Here is a 14,510-nt window from a genome sequence, read left to right on the forward strand (position 1 = left end):
CCTGGTTTCGACCGATTCGAATGTTTATTGAGATCTAACAACCAATCAGAATCGCGCTCGTGCACGGCGGCGTGTGCGTACGGTAAGCTTACGGTACGCGCTCGGAGCGCGCCTATAGATATATATATTGATTTAAATGCTATTTTCTCAGGAAATACTGAACAGATTTACACGAGACCTTCAAAAGGCACATCCCTGACCTGAGGGCTACCTCTCTGCCAAATTTCAAGTAATTCTGTTCAGCCGTTCGGGCTGTAGCTCGGACTAAAGGTCCTATGGAAAAATGCATGGGGAAAACGCGTTTTGGGGCCCCCCTTTTTCTCAGCCCCCGCTTGACGAATCCCCCCGAGACTTTCAGGGAAGGAGCGGAACAGAGCGCCCCACCTATTTTGAGAATTTTGCGAGGATTCGTCAATCGGCGCCAAAGTTATTCCAAATAGAATGTTGCGGATTTCCTATGGAAACACGGTCCTAACTATAACTATCTACTGGCGACCGCCAGTAGATAATATATATATATATATATTACCTACTGGCGGTCGCCAGTAGGTAGTTATAGTTAGAACCTATTTTCCATAGGAAGTCCGCAACATTCTATTTGGAATAACTTTGGCGCCCGTTGACGAATCATCGCGCAATTTTCAAAACCTTTGGCCAACTCTGGTCCGCTCCTATCCTGAAAGTCTCGGGATGATTTGTGTAGTGGGGGCTGAGAAAAAAGGGGGGTCCCAAAACGTGTTTTCTCCATGCAATTTCCCATAGGACTTTTAGCCGCAGCTACAGCCCGAATTGCTGAACGGAATTACACCAAATTTGGCAGAAAGGTAGACCTTGGTTCAGAGTCGTGCCTTTTGCTTAAATGGTGTAAATCTGTTCAGTAGTTCCTGAGAAAATCAAAATCAAAATCACATATATATCTGGGCGGAGCCTAACCACACATCTCATCGTGAGATCTGATTGGCTGTCAGTACTTCATCCAAGAAGTGTTGGCAGCCATCTTGGGACCAATATACATGATAGCACCTCATTAAAAAGCATTTCAGTTAATAGAAGGTTTTAAGACTTTAGTTACATTATAAATCATTTGTTGATGGTACCATACTCATTTTAAGAATTGTGGTGTGTTCTAAGGTGATTTTACCATGTGAAAAAGCCTTCTGCTGTGATATCATGAATCATGTTTGAGAGAAAACTATATTCTCATGCTTTTCCCACAGAGGTTTGGAAGGTGATCTATAAGCTAAACTGAGAGCATATTTTCTGTAAATTCACATCTTTCTCAGTCATGTGAGAATGAAGTCTAACATTCTCAGTAAAACATGTACATCCAACAAGGGCAGAGACTGTCAATTGATTCCTTTGTGTTCTACTGCAGCTTCCCAGAGTGTTCTAAAGAACAACTAGAGCGCTAACAGTCCTACTTATGACAAACTTATTGCACACCTGAAGCCATCTTGATTGGAATAAAGTGGTAACTCTTAAAACATTTAATTTAAAAAGGAACAAAATAAGGGGGTTCATTTTGCCATAGAAAGTATGATTAGTGCTGCAGAAAGAAAAATTGGGGCACATTTTGAGTGACTTCTCAAATCCTCTTCTATTTCATTAAAAAATTCTGTCATGCAGACTAAAACATGCACTTTCATGACAATACGACGACCACTAACGTCGTAATTGGTGAACTGAGTTCACCTCATACAAAACCAAACATTGAAAACCGAGCAAAGTGGTTCTGAAGTAGAGCACGAATCAAAGTCCAGATACAACTCAATCAAGAAGTCCTTTGTTTAATGCAAGTTGTTCATGTCTTGTCTTTATTCCGAAGTTCAATCTTCACTGTATGCCATCAGGCCAAGCCAACACGTGTTTCATCCTGACAATTATAAGTCATGGACTTCATCAGGGCTAGAGGCAAAAAAAATAACTAAATTGGCAACCTGATTCCAAATAAATACAAGGATTCCATGGTTTAAACATTAATGGATCACATTCATCTAGGAAAATGGTGAGAAGACCTCTTCATTAATATTCCATAGGTTGAATGAAGCTGACAAGTAAACAGAAAGAAAGAAGAAAAAGTTTCTTAGATGTCAGCGAAGTATAAGTGAAGAATACCTAGTGTTCAAAAAGAAGAAGAAACCACACCGCGGAAGAGAAAAGTAAGGAAAAAAAAATAAAAAAATAAGTAAATTTTATATGTGAAACTATATAATAATAAATCCCAACGATACATGTGTGAAAATACAAAAGCAGTGCAAGAGAAAGTCTGAAAGATAAGCCGCATTGATACATAGCGTATTCGTAATAAAAACGTGTACACTCAGAGTTGCAAGCAGAAGTCAAAAGATAAGAAAGGAAACTGGCGTAACGTGAATAAACCGTATCAGCCTAGATAGCGATAAAAGCCATGTAATCTAAGCATAACCCTACAACGGTAAGGTACACTTACCAAAATATCATCAAAACTTAAATGCATGAGAGCACAAATCATGGGACACTTGAACGCAATATCTGTACTCCTAAGGAGAAAAAACACTGACATAAGTAATTGAAATAGTGTAAAGTTCCAGTAGAAATAACCAACATCTCAACGAATAATATGTGTATTAAAAGGACATACCTAATATAATGGTACACTGTAATTGAGATAGTCCAGTCTGGAAAACTCTCAGTAAATCTCTAAGGAATAGTCAGGTGAAGTGTAGGCCATGTTTCCTAAAACACAAGGGTTGAGACTTAGCTTCAAAAGGTGCACGGCAAAAGGGAAAAAGTGACAGCGTGGAAAGAGATACAACAAAAAGGCCGAGTGAGTAGATGGCAGAAACTGAATATACGTAGCACCTAACTCAAAAGTCTACAAGCTACAAAAGAAAATGAAGAAAAATTGTACAATATAAGTAGGCAAACAACTACTGCATGAATATAAATTTCAATCTAAATCTTAATTCAGAGTTCTATGGAAAAAAGTAAATCAAGATATATATCTAAGAAGCCACAAACCGATCAAAAGTACAAGTGTAAATTCAATTAAATGAGAAAAAGGCAAGTGAGAAAATCCTATCTGAAATGCAGGCATAGTTGGAGCTCACAATACTAGTGAACGGAACAGCTGTACTGGTCTTACGATATCCTATCCTCATGTGACAAGCCACTATTTACAAAGGCCAGGAAAGGTTAAAAAAACAATCTAGCAGCTCAGGGTCGTATAGCTGAACTTAATCGCTTAACATAGAAAGCCTTAAGTAGTAGGACAAACAGTACAACGCTTACCTGCTGGCGACCTAGTCAGGTCCTCAATCCAGACCTCTCGTGATAGCGTTGGCGTCTATAGCATGCGCCATCTTGAAAGGGGAATATAAAGCCCCATTAGAAAACGGACTGAGTGGGTCAGCAAATGACACCACCAGTAAGCACCATGATAGAATGGTAAACGGAGTCGTGAAAAAAATAAACAAAACCTTGCTACTGAAAAGTGTGATCGAAGGGCTCCAAGGAATTCAAATAGAAACAGTATTATATTGGCAATTAAACCATAAAATGCTAGCCCTGAAGTACACGGGCCAGCTAAATAATACAAGATAAGAAAAGCACATACTGCTCAAGTACGAGGCGGAAAGCAGCGTAGTGGCCAAGTTACTTGGAGCGTATAAACCAAATTAAACTTCTAGTATGTGCCGAAATATATATATCAATGCACAACTCATATGATATTGATGAGTGCTGGTTAAAGTTAAACAAAAAAGCGCAAGCGGCGCAAGGTAGCATAAACCATACTTACTAAGAAAAGTCATAGCCAAGAATTAAGAATATAAACAAATATAAAAGAAAGAAGAAAGAAATAAGTGTAACATAAATGAAAACCCAAAGAAATAAGTGATCCTATTAGAGTAAAGCACACAATGACATATAAAACAGTGAATTCACATTGTCAAGTAAATCAGTGTTACAATAAACATCATTATCTTGTAAACGAACTCATTTTAGGAAAACATCGAAAAGAGAAAGATACAGTCATCTTATCATTACCATACAGAGGAGATACACAAGGAAGGGGGGTGAAGGTTGTTAAAGGATGCTCAATAGCCCATTGTATTATGTCCAGTAAATAAATATAAATAAACAAGCTATATTAACTTTAACAAATCCTCGTACAAGGCAGAGTGGAGTAGTCAAGGGATAAGGGTGTTTATGTACCCAAAAAATATTGCAGTTCATTCTCGATGTTAATACATTGTCAACCGCACGCAATCTCAAAATCCAACGTGCTTCTGCCTGCCGCAGTTTCAATTCACGATTACCACCTCTGATGTCGCAAGGTACTGCTTCCAGAGCATGAAATTTGAAAGACTGGTGCTTATTCTGTTCAGGACATTCCAAGGCATGATGTACTATAGGGTATCTATCATCCATATTTTTCAGGGCTCTAAAGTGTTCTGAGATACGAGTTTTAAGATTTCTGATTGTGCTACCCACATAAATCATGGAACATTTACATACAATAATATAAACCACGAACTTGGTATTGCAGTTGATGTACTGGTTAATGTAATATTTCTTAGAGCCATTATACATGAATTCTCTAGTACCAGATAAAGCATATTTGCACATACTGCAATCACCACATTTATGAAGACCCAAGTTGCTTCTGTGCAGCCACGACATTATGCCCTGATTTGTCTTAGGGTAACTTGGGCTTACCATATTGCGAATTGTTAAACCCTTACGGTAAGTAAGGCTTGGGTGGTTGGTCAAGTATTTGTTGAGATCAGAATCTGATGTGAGTAGATTCCAGTGATGTTTAAGTATGTTGAACACTTTGGGAGCCCAGGGGTGGTAGTTAGTAATCATTCTCACCGGTTGTTCTTGTTTGGTATTTGTGGTGTGATGTGTAACAAGAGTTTCATTTCTAGTGAGTGTTTGGGCTCGCCTTTTGGCTTGACTGATGATTTTCTTGTCATAACCCCTATCCATAAATCTTTGTTCAATATCTGTAGCACACATTTGGAAGTCAGAATCTTTACTACAATTGCGACGTGCTCTATGAAATTCCCCATAAGGGATGGAATTCACTTGCGTCTTAGGGTGAGCACTTGCTGCATGTAGCACTGAATTACAGGCAGTCTCTTTTCTGTGCATACGACTGTAAATGCATTTGTTTTCAATAAATAGTTCAACATCCAGAAAAACAATTTTTTCTTTACTGTGAGACATTGTGAATTTCATATTGAATGGATTGTTATTCAAGTGTTCAAAGAAACCATATAGTTCATCCATACCACCAGTCCAAATCAAAAGACAATCATCTATGTACCGGCCAAGGAACATGATGTGATCTTGCCAATTGGCCCCAGATGGGCCCCAGATATGCGTCGCCTCAAACCACCCTATGAAGAGGCAGGCAAAGGACGGCGCAAATCTGGAACCCATCGCAGTACCGCACGTTTGTTGGTACCATTCTCCCCCAAATAAGAACACATTATGTTCTAAAATCATTCTAGACATAGTTATTATCATATCAGAATGTTCAAGAAGTTCAACTGGTCTCTTGTACAGGAAATGACGTAATGCTAACAGCCCTTGTTCATGTAGAATATTGGTGTAAAGCGACACCACATCTAGTGTAACTAGAGTCATAGATTCATCCCAGGTAATGTCAGTGATGGTGTTTAAAATATGTTTCGTATCTCGGATGGTTGAGGGTAGGTTATTCACATAAGGTTGCAGGAAGGTATCCACAAATTCAGAGATACGTTCAGTGGGCCCACCTATGCCCGACACGATAGGCCTACCTGGAGGGGCAAAAGCATCCTTATGAATCTTAGGCACTGAGTAGAGGCAGGGAAATCTAGGTTTATCGATAAGGAGATACCGGAGTTCATCATCACTGAGTAAACCCACTGTGTTCCACTCTTTAAGTTGCTCATTGATTTTAGTCTTTCTAATTTGAGTTTTTCATTTGTTTAGTTTATATCCAGATAGGGAGCCGAATAGATGAGCCTCAGCTTCAATTACCGGAATAGCCTTCTTTGGATCCGGTGTAACCAGGGCCAGATCGTCGGCATAGGCCATGATTTTGGATTCCAAGCCAAATCTGCTCACAGGTGGTATAGCCTGGTTACCTTCTAATTTTTTAATAAGCGGATCAATATTTACGGCGAAGAGTAGTGGAGAGCAGGGACAACCTTGACGGGTACCCCGCGTGATTTTAATTAGTTCCGTCAGTCCCCCGTTGATGGATACCCTAGCCTTGGTGGTGATATATAGTGCCTTAATAGCTTGAATGGCATTGATCCCAAAGTTCATTCTCTGCATGACACCCCACATGTAGTTCCAGGAGACCCGATCAAATGCTTTTTCGGCATCTAAAAAGATTGCGGAAATTGGGTCTCCCGAAACTTGTGAGGCGTCAAGCAGAATAATGAGTCTACGAATATGTTCTGTTGTGTCCTTAGCAGGAATAACGTCATGCTGCCACCTCGATACTAGACCTTCGATTCTAGCCGAGAGCCGCGAGGCAAGAATTTTTGAATACGCTTTTGAATCACCATTAATAAGGGTGATTGGCCGATATGACCGTTGGAGGTTTATCTTTTTGGGGGAAAACTATAATTTTTGCTGTAGACCAAGATTGAGGGGGAGAGGCACCCTGAAAGATTTGAGTCACTACATCATTAGGAATAACTTGGAGTTGCAGGAGAAAAACCTTATAAAATTCCACTGGAATACAGTCGGGCCCGGCTGCTTTCCCATCTGGCAGGCTGTGCAGAGCACTAGCAATTTCTTCCCAGGATGGAGCGGATTCAAGTAACTCACGTTCTTCTCTACTCAGCGTTGCTAACGTTATTGAATCTAGATAAGTATCTAGGTGGCAGCTAAGGTCTGATTGCTCACCCATGCTTTCAGAGTAAAGATCTTGAAAAAATTCACAAAAGGCTGCGCGGATTTCTTCAGGGTCACTGGTGATAATTCCTGCAGATGTTTTAATTTTTTGAATTTCGCTAGCTAAGACCTGTAGCCTAGTTCTCATAGCCAGCTGATGGCCAATTTTTTCACTGTATTCATATGTTTTTACCCGACCCGCAGCCCATTTGGAGGCGGCTTCATAAGACAGTACTGAGAAAATCTCTGCCCTAGCGGCCGCAACCGCCAATTGTGCCAGGTCGATCTCATCGTTAGACTGAATGAATGAGATAAGGTTTTCCTCCATTTTTGCTAGTTTAATTTGTAGTTCCATCAGTTGGGCTTTCTCTAGTTTATTTTTCCTAAGAGAATATTGTAGCATTTCCCCACGAACACACGCTTTTAAAGTATCCCAAACTACCATAGTAGGGGCTGTGCCAAGATTGTTATCTAGAAAAAACGTTATCCATTGTTTCATGTGGTACTGATAGCCTTCATCCTGTAGAAGTGCTCTTTCAAAGCTCCAGGAAGAGGTTTCCTTACGTGTGATCAACCCCCGGATTTTGAGGTTTAGGGGATTGTGGTCAGAAAGAATACGGGGGAGTAATTCAATTTCACTATAATGAATTAGGGACGAGGAAACCAGAAAGAAATCCAAACGTGCAAAAGATCTGTGGGGAGCAGAAAAGAATGTAAAGCTGGGTATGTTAGGGTAGAGATAAGACCATACATCCACAAGCCCATGGGTGTATAAGACATTCTTATGTGCCAGAAGCACTACGGTCACCATTTTTAAATATAGGTACAATTTGAGACTCTGCCCAAGTCAAAGGCTTCCCCGTATGTTGGTAAGATCTAAAAACATTAGTAAGGAGGGGAGCCCAGAGATCAATATTAGCTTTGAATAGATCGATTGAGACACCATCTGGCCCAGAAGCTTACCTACTAGATCCAAATTTGCTAGACTTCATCAGAACTAAATATTCACAATCATTTGAAAAGGTCAGCCATGCCTCTTATAGACCATAATATGGGAGATCTTACTGCCACCTAAATAGGGCAGCAAGAATAAAAGATAACACATAAATGAATATTTATGCACATTTATATGTCAACAATATACATAACAAATAAAAAAGTTAAATATTAAAATTCACATTAGGTGGATTGCTTCTCAACAAACTATCAATAGATAACAGACATATATCGTTTCCACTACAATTGAGAATTAATATCAGTTAAGTGCTCCTGCTCTAGAGGTGCAATTGAATCGCACCTAAAATGAATGCTTTAAAACAGCTGCTATAGAAATGGATTGAATGTTGAACACAGCTTCTATAGAAATGGATTGGATGTTGAACCAACTATAAAATAATCTGTAATCTCGCAGTTTGGAGATGGTTTTGGAAAAGGTAGTGATACAATAGAACTAGACCAACTTAGAGGATATTGGATTCTTCTTTTTACATAGTTAGGACTCATGCCCTGGCAACGTTGTGGTGGTAACCCATGTTTGTATAGTGGATGATATTCTACTCACCATTTTCATTCATTCATGAACTTTATTTTGGCCACGAGGGCCATAAAAGCAACAATACATTACAGCAATGCAAGTAAAAAAAAAGATAAAAGATAAAAAGAAAAAAAAACAAGTCAAAAAGCAGAACACGTTTTAACCACCAAAATGAAATAGAATAGTTAGGTTGAAATATTCGAATAATTTACAATTGGTGGAAAATTTCCTGCGCTGCAACCATACAGCATTTAGAAAACGTGATACTGCGAAGACAATTGGGGGGTGGGTGTCATATTTTAAAACTCGCAGGGCATTAGCACAGTCTCTGAAGCCAAGATTTCTGCAGATAGGCTTTACCCAGCATTTCCTATGGGAAAGGTACATTGGGCAAAAGAAGAACACATGGTTTTCGTCCTCCAGTTTGTAACCACATGCTGGACATGAAGTGTTTTTGTTAGTGTCCCATCTAGAAGTGAAAGACCTAATTGGTAGGGTGCCCATTCTTAATTGGACATATAACTTCCTAGCAACAGGGGGGAAAATCAAATCCAGAAATAACTCCCTCCCGTAGTTCGGTTTAATCTGAAGAAACTGGGCAGTCAACCTACCTAATTTTGAATTCATGTGCAAGCATGATAAATGGAAATGTCTAAACTGTTCAGCCAAGTTGGTTTTTGAAACAGCCAGACAAGAACTTTCTGGAGTGTCCCAGAGTTCCTGGTAGCCAATCTTGGCACAAGTGTCCCTAACATAGATTAACCAGGGAATATTTATATTTTTGATTGTAGGCCAGAGCCCCAAAAATTCATTTCTATAGGTTTCCAGGTCCGGATTGGACCAAAGTCTCTTCCAATAGTAAACAGGCCGCACAGCCACCACCTCTTCAATAGGGAGCAGACCCAGGTAGAACCTAATAGGGACCAGCGGAGTACTAGAGGGTAAGCTCAATAAGTTCCTTATAAAGGAGTTTTCAACCCTTGATAAGCTGTCGATTTTGGAGTGGCCCCAAAGTTCCGCTCCATAGATTGAAGCAGCTCTGGCCTGGGTTTTGAAAATTTCTACCACTGGTGCAGCTGGTTTAAAGACCGAACCTTTGAACAAACTAGCCATACCTCCTGTGGTTTGGGTCAGCTTAAGAGTGGAGTTGACAACCTGACCTCCTGTTCTGCTCGATTTTCCCGGCCTTCTTGTGAGGAAAAGATGATTGAATGTGACTTCAGTCTCTTACCATTCAAGTCTAAGGGTTAGAGTAGTGAATGGAGCCTATTTACTAGGCACTTCGACATGATTCTGTGTTCTTCCCCATAGATCAGGGCTTGCACACATAGCCTAGGGGATAGATTCGTTAGTATTAGGGATAACCTGTCCTGTAGTGAGGGTATTTCATGGAGCCGTGCTGAATTCAGGCCTGGTAGGCCTCAAACGGGAGAGACTCCATCTTTCTTTCTGCTCCGGCAGCTTGGGATGCTTCTAGGTCAAATGTAATGTTTTAGTTATGGGGTGTTATTCGCTTGGAGAGAACCGGTTCAGGCCGGCCCTTATCGAAGGATTGTATTTTTCTTCATGCCGAAGACACTACATCAGGCCGGCCGGCTGGGAACGTGTCCTTGGTACGGGGAGGTACAAGAATTTGGTGGGCGGCAGGTTACGGGCCGGAATTTTCCATGAGGAAACGCACCTCTATATTAGTGAAAGTCTGAGGCAGTTACATGGTCAGTCCGTAGGCGGCATCTAGCCGTTAGCAATAAAGCTACTACTTATTCCAGGGAAGACAGACGCCATCTTGAAGGCGGAGAAAAACCGAGAGACAGATACTCTCCTAGCAGAATAGCCAGAGAGGAGAGAGTAGCCGACAAGGAAGAGGTCCCAGTGACTCGGAGAAGGGTGAAGGGAACAGCGCATAGTGGTGCAGACGTGTATCCGTGACTGCGGAGGTGTGACTTCCAGGCGAGCCGAGGCACAGATGAGACGGGAACCTAGATGACCACTGAGTGCAGGCTACACACTACTAATTTGATGTCGACCCTTTCTTATTAGAGTGTACAACTTAATCTTTCACTTTTCTTTGCAGGTTATGTGTTATATTGTAATGTTATGTGATTGCGTATGTAACGAGTAATAAAGTACCCAGTTTGTAGTGAACCAACATGTGCTACGTGTTCTTGTATGAGAGGGTAGCCTATTTTTCTAGTCAGCTGCGGCTACATGAACAGATGTTAACCCTGATCAGGTAAGTGGTAACTGAATAAGGGAGAGAGGAGCCCCTCGAACCGGAGAACAGACTATGCTCGAACTGGCAGTCCTTGTGTGATCTGATGCATAGTGAGACTGATTCCCTTTTTGTATGTTATGGTGATCATAGGATGAACTATCGTATGAACTGTCGTCTGGGTAGAGAGGTCTGGATTCGTATGGGATCGCGAGGCCGCCACTTGTGCTAAGACTGCCGTCTGGGTAGAGAGGTCTGGATTCGTATGGGATCGCGAGGCCGCCACTTGTGCTAAGACTGCCGTCTGGGTAGAGAGGTCTGGATTCGTATGGGATCGCGAGGCCGCCACTTGTGCTGAGACTGTCGTATGGGCAGAGAGGTCTGGATTCGTATGGGATCGCAAGGCCGCCATTTGTGCTGAGACTGTCGTATGGGCAGAGAGGTCTGGATTCGTATGGGATCGCGAGGCCGCCACTTGTGCTGAGACTGTCGTATGGGCAGAGAGGTCTGGATCCGTATGGGATCGCGAGGCCGCCGATTATAAGAGGTCTTGGTATGTATGAGTAGGAATTCCCTGTCCTTAGGTGGTAGATATATGTGGTTACCTATTGTAAATAGGCTCTAGGGAGGGGGAGAGGATAACGTTCTGGCTGGGTTAGTGAGGCTCTGATGAGCGGCTTCTATCTGATCCGAAAACCAAAGCCGAACACCTCCCCATCCCAGAACTTCTTGCGTGTAATCCCCAAGTAACCAAACGTTTTCACCCGTTCAAGGGGGATACCATTCAATACTGGGTTGGGGCGAGTGTGTTTGGGAGGGTTAAGAATCATAAATTTCGTTTTGGCTAGGTTGATCTCAAGGCCCCTATCACTGCAAAAGTCTACAAAGCCATCTAAAATACGTTGGATTCCCATGGGGGTGCGTGACAACAACAAGGTGTCGTCAGCAAACATTAGGGCTGGTACCTTGCCCGAGGCCAGCCTAGGAACATCAGTATCTTTTATGGCTAGGAGATGTTTTATGAGCCCATTAATATATAGGCAGAACAACGTGGGCGCTAGCACACATCCTTGTCGGACTCCTCGATTGACAAGGAAGCGTTCGGAGAGTTCGCCATGCTTTCCACATCTAACCTGGGCGAAATTGCCCTTGTGAAGACTCTTCAGAACATCTAGGAGATAGGTGGGAACATTAAGCGTTTGACGGACTGCCCAGAGCTTTTCTTTCGGGACCAGATCAAATGCTGATCTTAGATCAACGAAAATGAGGTAGAGGCTGCCACCCTCCACACTCACAGACTTCCAGTAAATGACCTGGAGACGGAAGATCTGGTCGAGGGTTGAAATACCCTTCCTGAAGCCAGCCTGTAAGGTGCTTAAAATGTTGTTTTCTTCTTCCCAAGCCTGTAGTCTGTCCAAGATTATACGCCCGAATAGCTTTTGGGTCGTGTCAATTAGGCTTATCGGGCGATAATTCGAGGGCTGTAAAGGACAGCCTTTTTTGTGAATTGGCACTATCTCAGCGCCTCGCCAGGTTACTGGTGGTTCTGCGCCGAGTAAGATGGAATTGAACAGGACACATAAATATGGTGCCCATATCATGGGTTCAGACCTGAAAAGGTCACCTGGGATTTTGTCCAAACCCGGCGCTTTGTTCGGTATGAGCATGCGGATGGCATTTTCAACCTCTTTGATCTTAATTGTATGGGTGTACTCAGCACAACAAGCTATGTTAGGGAGAGAATCAGTTAAAAAGGGTGGGTCACAGTTCGTTACAGAATATAAACCCCCAAAATGCCCTTCCCATACTGCAGGAGCTATGTTAGAACCAGTGATGGTATTAGGATCTTTCTTGCCATTGCTAACAATGGCCCAAAAGGTCTTAAAATCCTTATTCTGTAATGCTATTCTTAGCTCCTCCCACTTATCAACTTCCCAAGACTTCCTAGCCCTGTCGATCAGTTGTTTGTACTGGGCTTGAAGTAGTTTAGTCCTAAGTTTATCCTTGGCTTTAATTGCCAAGATCAATTCAGCTTTTAATTTCCTACACTCAGGGGTGTACCAAGATTGTTTATTGGCCACATGAGTCTTAGGGGCCTCTGCCCGGGAGAAAACATCAAAAAGTTGAATGGATAGCTGGGTATGGATATTAACAGGACTAGATACGCTCTCAGTAGAAGAGCAATTTAACACAACTCCGGCCATTTCATTAAGACAGGGCAATGCCAATCTATAAGTTTCTGCCAGTTTCTCAGGACACACAAGAATGCTGGACCATCTAACTCTACGTCTGTTATTGTGCAGAATTAAGGGTTGCGGAGATGGAAGCACCACAGTGCCATTAGTTAAGAGACCCCAGCTACCTGATTTTAGTTTCATAGTGAGGGCGTTGTGGTCGCTATCATCGCGGGCGACCACCCTGAAATCTAGCACCTTGTCCCAAGATACTATATCGATCAGGATTTAATCCAAAATCGACAGTTGTCCAACTCTATTGAAGGTAGTTTGTCCGGGCTGATCAGATTTGAATCTGCCATTGCAAGCCCTCAGGGATAAGGAAAGGGTAAGAGAGAGAATTTGTAGCACTAGTGGGGTCCAGGCTTTGACCATAGGAATCATAGGCTCAGGGATATTCGAATGTGTATCTTCCGCCACAGGGTCATTTTGATCTATCAGACTGAGTGGCTCATATTGACAATTGAAGTCGCCACCTACTATGACAGAATATTCAGGATCTAGGGTCAGGATAAAATCATTCAAAGCTGTAATGACCTTAGATTCTCTACCACCTGGGGAGGGTCTTGAGTAAACATTCAAAAGAACTAGATGTCCATTCCCAGGCAGGTCTAATAGAACACATAGGATATCGTCACAGCCCGTTTGAAGTTGCCTGGCTGTAGCACCCAGGTAAGTTGCAACCCATGTGCTGAGACCTCCAGAAGGTCTCCCCCTACCACTAGATAGAGCAAGAATGTCAAAAGAAGCAAACCCCTCCCGTTGGTGATTTTAGACAGATATCGAAGGTGTCCATAAAATTACCCCACTCTTCGCAGATCTGTTTATTTTTTAAGCCCGCTACATTCCAAGAAATAAAGTTGATATCGATCTTGGGCTCTCGTTTAGTGGAAAGGACACTTGGGAGGGTACATTCCCTGTCTAAATTTACCCGGACATGTTCATGTTCCAACCCTCCCCGGCAGTGGTAGAACGGGAAGATCTTCCAAAGGTGTAGTAAAACATCCCGTAGATTTGGCTACCTTGGAGTTAGGTGTGAACAGGGGGGAGGATGGCTCAAACCTGAGATGGTTGAGCCCCCTGGCTACCTTATTGTTGTATAACCCATTCTGGGCCCCAGTCAAGGTGGTAGAAACACTGGGGTCCAAGCGTCAGTCCACCTGATCTAAAACACTATAGCTGTTGAAATGATGAAAAGTTTCAAGAGTAGGTGGACAAAATTGAGTATTAACTTGGGTTTCATTGAATCGGTGGGGAGGGAAACCCACCTCGGCCCTTCCTGGACCAGTCACCCAGCCCCTCCCAAGAGCTTCACAGCCTACTAAAGGTGGACCCGGGTAGAAATATGTGAGTGGAAGGGCTTTGATGGATGTTTCAGAGCAGCCAGAGGTACATGACTGCGTATTACAGATATAACTGACTGTTCTAGGATTTCTGAAATTGATTACAATGCAGTCCCCCTGTACATCTTTAGTTCTATGACCCACCCAATCTAGCCGTCTTACGAAAAGGATTTCGCTCCTGCATCTATTGGGAAGGGGTTTGTGACGATTCAGCCAGTAAATACACTTATTTTTAAGCTTACTAAAGTCCTCCTTTATACCCTTGTCTAAAGTAGGAACCCCAGAGAGAACCACCACATAAGGAACTG

This window comes from Triturus cristatus, chromosome 3_2 (assembly GCF_964204655.1).
Source record: "Triturus cristatus chromosome 3_2, aTriCri1.1, whole genome shotgun sequence".
In the NCBI taxonomy this organism is placed as follows: domain Eukaryota; kingdom Metazoa; phylum Chordata; class Amphibia; order Caudata; family Salamandridae; genus Triturus; species Triturus cristatus.